The sequence below is a fragment of the Pteropus alecto genome, unplaced genomic scaffold (assembly GCF_000325575.1).
Source record: "Pteropus alecto unplaced genomic scaffold, ASM32557v1 scaffold146, whole genome shotgun sequence".
In the NCBI taxonomy this organism is placed as follows: Eukaryota; Metazoa; Chordata; class Mammalia; order Chiroptera; family Pteropodidae; genus Pteropus; species Pteropus alecto.
This window is the reverse complement of record NW_006442107.1, coordinates 241,516-248,987: the sequence shown is the minus strand read 5'-3', so window position 1 is coordinate 248,987 and position 7,472 is coordinate 241,516. Positions and strand designations below refer to the sequence as shown.

The following is a 7,472-nucleotide window of genomic DNA, read 5'->3' as shown; positions in this document are numbered from 1 at the left end:
GGTTTCAGTATGGAGCGGTAAAGCAGTGTATCTTACTCGTCTTTAGAACAAATCTCTTCCCCAGATTTTTCATGCGTTTTATGTTCTGTAGACTCTAGGGCCACTTTACTTTGCCTCTAGTGAGTAATAGAATGGCAGTGGAAATCTTTAGCTAAAGAATGAATTTAAAATAGAACTGAAGAAATGATCAAGAAATGTTTCAATACACGATCGATTTATGTTTTACTATACTCCAGGAGGGCAGGATCTTGACTCATTTATTCACCAGTGAACATGCAGCAGCTTGCATAATGCTTGGGTATAGAAGAGATTCAATACAGCTTGTCGAATGAATAAACAACTTAAAAACTTACCCATTTTTTTAATTTAAGAAAATGGAGGTTTCTTCACATACACAGTTTTTTTCCTAAAGATATGAAGACACTCCACGACTACCTTAGGAATCATTGTTTCTTAAAGTATTTCTCAAACATTGTTCGAATGAGGATTATTTGCCATCTGCCCAAAAAGTCAGACTCTCAGATCCTGCACCTGAAAGTCCGTTTCAGAACATCTCAAATGTGTCCAGGTATATGACATCCCATCTAGGCATCCCATCTAGGATCCTTTCCAACTGTACGTCTTTGATATTTTGGTCTCACTTTGTTTTCAAAGGACATTTGCTTGACTTCCGACCAGGCTGTCCATGTTTCTACAAAGTCAGTAGTCATGGAGGGGATATTAGACTGAAAAGGAAACTGGGTTCTGCTACACAACTGGTTTATCACTTCCTGTGACTGGACACAGATTTCTTCCATCTTAAAACGACGAGGCTGAACTACAAGCTCTCTCAGACTTCTTGCAGCTCTATTATCAGGTAATTCTTATCTTTGAAACCCGTTTGATATCTGGTCAGATAAAACGTGCTGTATGAGACATTTTAAACAAGAAGGCATAAGTCCTTTGTCTTTGTTGCTTTGTTTGCCAGACATTACCTGTGGATTAATTACTACTCAAAAGATAGTTTTAGACTTTTTGTTTATAGAAGCCCCATTCTTCACAAACGACTTTCTACACCAATTTTATTTGGGATTCCCTGAATACATGTGTTGGGAACTGATTGATAACTTTTCATTTAAGGTAAAAAGTTATTTCTTAAATCTTGCCCATCATCTTTTAGATTCTGCCAAAGATTCCTACAGACAAAATTCCTTTGCTTCTGAGTAAAATTTGCAGAAGTTAGAAGAGCCCTGCCCACCCACGTGTTCTGTTACTGAACTGTAAGCAGAATCAGAAGAAATTTGGATCGCCATGCCAAATAGATCCCACAAGAAGGGACGAGAAAGGGACCCTGGTGAATACATTCACAGAGATGTGTTCATCAGATTAACTATCGATATTGGATTGGGGCTTGAGGAAGTATAAGCTAGGTAAGATGAATTTTTGTTCTAGCAGCAGAGAGAGAGAGTTGACTGGAGACGTTTTAGAGCTGGGGAGGAAAGTGAGAAGTTCAAAACTTGATGAGCAGTGGGTCTTGAGTGCCTAAAAGTTGCTGCCAATAAGAAGGAAGATGTTCCTGTCCGATTAGTAAAGAAGCAACAGCAACATTCACTTATTTTGGAATTCTACCTTGGGTTGTTGCTGAGGCCAGAAGGAAGGGTCCTGTGAAATGATGTAATAGGAATGAGGGAAGAGACACGTGCTCGCAGTTTCTTTCTCCCAGGCAGGTTGCTTGGTGGAGCAGTACTGAGAGTGTAATCACAAGAGGTGGAATTGATTTTCTTATATTCTTATGTAATCACCTTAACACCCCACTTCTTCCTTTAAGGTGGATCCCACATAAAGAATAATTATTTATTTAGTCTAATCCACACTGGCACCGATGTCTCATAGTAGGTTTAATATTAATCAACACAACTATTTCTCAAGATTGCAGCTATAAAGGGCCATGAACAGGCTGAAAAATGTTTTGGGAGTTAAGCTTGTGATATTGGCAGCTGAAAAATGGACAGAAAACATGGGAAGTACGTAGTGAATATTGAACACTCTGGAAACCAACCGGTGAGTACTGGTGGCACCTCTGTGGTATATGTTCTGACAGCTCGGAGTCTTGTTTTCAATATTTATACAACTATAATATACTTTGTTTTTTATTACAACATGATTCTTTTCTAAAAGGTATTTTTAATCAAAGTTTTACCTGGAAGCCAATTTTTAATTATTCTATTACTACTTATTAATTAGAATTTTAAATTTTTTCCTGCATAATAGTATATGCATAATAGAGACACTTATTTTAATAGTCACTAGTGTAAAATACTAGTTATTTTTGGGTAACAATTTAATAGGCTGTTCAAATAATTCTCTGCAGTTATCATAATTCAAATATAAGTCAACAAATCTGCATTTGATTGCATTAACAAATAGTTTTTAAATCATGATATATAGGTTTTTGTGTTCACTGCTTAGTTTTTTCGTGTAATGTGTAGACTTGACATAATGCAAAGATTTCTGCATATCTTTGAAAGTCAGAAGATAATCTTGTAAGCGAAGTAGGTGTAGGAAGCATATTATCTGGCAAACCCTTTAGCTCAGCCTCTATTTAACTACTTAGGTATTTCTTTTTTTGCTGAAGAATTATATTACGGTGAACTATTGGATTTAAATTCTATACATTATTATTTGACTATTGTGCATGTTTAAAAAGAAATAATTTAATATTTATGATTGCCTTTTATGTAACTGTGCACATCTGACTAGACCCCTTGATGTTGAAAATAGAAATGGGAATGTTCTGAATGAAATCAGTATAAGTTTAGATGGACAGTTAGATTTTGTGAGGAAAAATATTTTTGTCCCCATGCACTAACAAGGAAATTACAGGACAGAGAAATTGCATCCTCTTCCCCTGGTGTTCTTCGTGGTTCCTCTGGCCTTGGGACACTGTCACTGTGTCTTCACAGTGTCATGATATCCAGATTAAAAGGTCCCTTTAGTAAGAAATTAATCATCTTGAAGATTTTCCTAGACAATGCTGAATTTTTTTTTTTTTTTGAAGATGGAAGAGATGTTTAATCTCTTAGAACCAGATACTTCTAAATTTCTTTTGAATTAGTTTCAAGTATACAGTGCTTAAGTTAGACATCTATATAGTTCATAAAATGATTCCCCCAATTGCTGCCTTCCTCCCCTTACCCTCCACCTCGCCAACATGTTAATGCTAACTGCGTTCCCTATGTCATGCTCCCTATCCCCATGACCATTTATCAGCTACTAATTTGTACTTCTTTCAGCCCATTCACCCAGCCCCCAAACTCCCCTCCCCTCTGTCCATCACCAAATTGTCCAGTATATTTGTGAATCTATTTTTTATAAATTTGTTCTTTTTATTCCTTAGATTCTGCATGTAAGTGAAATCATATAGTGTTTATCTTTCTCCATCTGACTTAGATACCTTCTAGGTCCATCAAAGCAATATCTTTGTCCATCCTCTTTCTTTTAGTCTGTGTGCGTCTTTCAATCTGAAATGAGTCTCTTGTAGGCAGCATGTAGAGGTCTTGTTTTCCTATTCATTCATCCACTCTATCTTTTAGTTGGAGCACTTAATTCTTTTCCATTTGAGGTACTTATTAATAGGAATGTAGTTGCTACCATTCTTCATTCCTGTTTTTGATACTTGTTTTTTTCTTCTTAAAGAAGTCCTTCCAGCATTTTCTGTAATACTGGCATAGTGGTGATGACTTCCTTTAGCTTATTTTTGTCTGGGAAGCTCTTTATCTGTCCATTGACTCTAAATGATAGCTTTGTTTTTTTTACGAGGTTAGGGAAGTTTTCCATCGACATCTTGTTTCCTTCAGGTATGCCTATCAGACAGATATTTTGACCTTAAATAGTGTCCCATATGCTCCTTAAATTATTTTTATGGTCTTGGAATCTTTTTTCTTGCCATTCTGATTGAGTGTCCTTTGCTTTCCCACCCTCTAGATAGGTCATTTGATCCTTTTCTTTATTCACTTTTTTTATTCCTCTGTTTATTCCATTTAATATTTTTCTCATCTCAGATAATATGTTCTTCATTTCAGATTGGTTCCCTTTTCTAATTTCCATTTCCATTTTTATGTTTTTTTATCTCTTTGTTGAAGTTCTCACTGAATTTATCTACACTTCCCAAAAGTTCATTGAGCATCTTTATAACCAGTGTTTTGAACTCTGCATCTGTTAGAATTCTTCCCATTTTCTTCACCAGGTTAGGGAAGTTTTCCATCAACCTCTTGTTTCCTTCAGGTATGCCTATCAGACGGATATTTTGACCTTTAATAGTGTCCCATATGCTCCCTGTGTCTATGTACTAAGCAAAGCTCCTCAGTCTCCTGGTCTTATTAGTGTGAATTTCTGAAGTAGGTTTCCAGTGGCACAGTCCTGAGAGGGGTTTAGCTGCAGGGAAAATTTAGCCTGAGCCTGTGCCCTCCAGGCCACCTGTTAAGCTTCAGCAAGCAATCCACAGATGCTGTGCTTATAGTTGCCTCAAAAGCCACACCAGAAACCAAGGGCAGCTGCCTCCAGTGTGAGTCTAGATGCTGCTCAGCAAGGAACACCCGATGCCTGAGGACACACCTGGATGTGCCTTGGGTGGGGCTGTGAGTTGCAGGAGGTGGGGTTTCAGGCAATGCTCTAGGTGGAGAGACCTCTATGAACCAGTTTGATGATTTCTCGGCTATGGCGGAGCTGTGTCCGCACACTGGGACAGGGGAGAGCTCAACAAGGAACAATAGATACCGCCAGCACTTCTATACCCAGCGAGTCTCTCCTTGGCCCTCGCTCCGACAATGTCTCTCTGTAAGTCCCTGGTGCGCCCTGCACACAGCCAAACCGACACTGGTGCTCAGAGCGAGCAGGTCTGTCACACGAAAATCTGCTTGCGGATGTGGCCCCTTTAAGAGGCGTCTGATGCTGCAGCTGCCGCAGCCACAGCCTCAGTCTCACACAGCCTCTTGAGATCTGGCAGCCCTGCGTCCTCGCCCCGTTTTACTTTCTGCTGTTGCTTGGATTTCTCCCTTGTTGTGTGGCTTGTTCATCTAGATCCCAGGTGATTTTTCCTTGCCGTTTGCTCCTTGTTTCTGTCATAACTTTGATTTGGTCGCCAGAGGGATGAACAAAGTCTCTATCATCTACGCTACTTTTTTTTCCTCCGAGAGTTTTTTAAATAGAGGGCACATACCTTGATCACTGACTATTTCACTTTACATCTGGATATTTGGACTTAATGGTAGGGAAATGTATTTTTTTCTCATTGGGAGCCATTTTCTCCAATGGATTAAAGTAGCAGTTGAAAGCTAAATAAGAAAGAGTATTTTGTTAGTTTGCTTTTCCCTGTTAGAAAAGATGATGTTGTAAATTATTCTCTTTTCCGTTGTGAGCAGAGAATTTATAGTTATATTCCATGAACATAGCTAATGCATATTAGATGTATATAATGGAGATTATTGATTTCTACCAAGAGCTAATTAACTATAATTCATAGATCCTCAACTGCTCAAAATTTAACTTTAAGAGGCTTCACTTTTATGAAGAGAGAGGGAAAACTAAGACAGTGAGGATTATATTATCCCCAAGCTCCAGTATCTTGGGTTCTCTACTCTCAGTGTGTAGACACCCACCATCTTTCTTCATTTAAATATATTCAATTCTGGCAAGTTGGTCTGGCCAGTACAGTTTTATTTAATTACAGAAGTTAAAGAAATGTCTTAGTTCATCAGCCACAAGCATTGACTAGCTAAAAAATATGTATAATATTGATATCTATAGTATTAATACACAGAAATACAAAGCGTTTTATAAAATATAAATCTGTGATTTTCTCAACGTTATTTATTTAAAAACAGATGGAAATTCGTTAAAACGACTATGTATATATTATCTACTCTTATTCAATACACAGTTATTCTCTTTATTTCTTTGGTATGACATTGTACTTTTAGAAAAATAGATGTTGACTAATTCTTTATGCCCAAATATATTCCTTCTTGAGTATATGTAATTAAAATTATACTCCTTTTTATTCTTAGTTATAGTCACTCAGTGGCCAGTGCCTATACACCTATTTGTTTGATTATTTTAATAGAACTTAGAGAATGAGCTAGCAATGTCAATAACCTTTTAATGACCACTTAGGACTAGGTATTTAATCAATATAATCAAGAGAGATTACATTTAAATAATACTCATGCTGTTCTATGAGGAAACAATTCCAGATAACTGTATAATATATTTTTAGCTAGTAACACAGATTACTCTCCTTTTTCTTAAAACAGTTATCGGGGTTATTTTTAACCTCACTTCAAAAAAATAATAACCCCCCAAACCTTTCTTATTTGAACTTACCCTTTTAATTCATTTACTTCTTAAAATTTCAAAATGTATTCAAAATATTTAAAGAATATTAGGCATCATGTACTAAACACCAAGGTTAAAAAATAAACCATTTTTAATTTTTAGTTAACCAAGTATATACAGATATAGGTGAAGTCTTTTGTTTCTATCTTCCCAATACCATTCCATTTCTCCTTTATGCTACCTGCTCCATAAAGACTATGGCGAATATGGTCATACCCAAACATTTTTCAGCTTCTAATTCTTATTATGTTTCTCTGTACATATTTTGTAAAATTCAAACTAATCTGTTGTGACTTAGCAATGAAGCATAGGATCTGTAAAAGTAGAAAATTAAAATAGAAAATGCAAAATGCCTGTTGAGAGATTGCTGAATTACTTGTCTTCCACAGTTCTTTCATGCACTGCCTAATTCTGTTCTGTTCTTTTTGAGGGTTTCAATTTTCTTACTCTGCTCATTTAATTGCTTTTTCAGTTCCTGAAATTGTTGATATGACTCGTTTTGGAACTCACTGAGTTTTTTTCAGAATACCATCCTGAATTCTCTGTCATTTAAATTGCATGTTTCTATGTCTGTAAGTGTATTTTCTGGAGATTTTTCTCTTTCTTTCTGAGATGCCTTGTCACCTTGATTGTTCATGGTGTTTAATGGACTATTTCTCTGCCTGGGCATTAACGGAAGTGTATTCTGCTGTTTTTCCAGAAAGAAGAGTTATTATATAAGAGTCTCTTTAGCCTGCTGCAAAGTGGTGCTTTTCTTTTGGTTTCCAGTCAGTGGCTTCTAAGCCTCTTGGATCCCTGCTTTATGTAAAGCCTTAAAAATGTCTTTATATTTTCGAATAGATATTTAATCACACTCGCTACCCGCAGTTTCAGTCCCTGTCAGTGCAAACAATAGTTTCAGTTGCGTTTGCTCAGATTCCCCTGGGGCTCTGTGGTGTTCGGTCTTGGAGGCTGTGGTGGGGAGCGTCCCTCTGGGTTGAGGGTTGGGGGCTGTGGCTCAGCCTAGGTTTTGCAACTGCAGCCAGTAAAAATCAATGATTGTTTCTCTGCTTTCTGCCCTAATGCCTCAGCCCTGCCGTTAGCTGTGTGGAACTCACACA

At 37.2% G+C, this 7,472-nt stretch overlaps 1 long non-coding RNA gene across 1 annotated transcript in view; it reads left to right on the top strand.

The window, feature by feature from the left end:
- Positions 1–776: 776 nt before the first annotated feature.
- Positions 777–7,472, top strand: part of LOC112469264 — an 8,255-nt gene continuing 1,559 nt past the window's right edge. The window contains exons 1-2 of the long non-coding RNA XR_003042593.1: positions 777–856; positions 1,909–2,040. This is a non-coding gene — a long non-coding RNA (uncharacterized LOC112469264). The remainder of the gene's footprint in view (positions 857–1,908; positions 2,041–7,472) is intronic.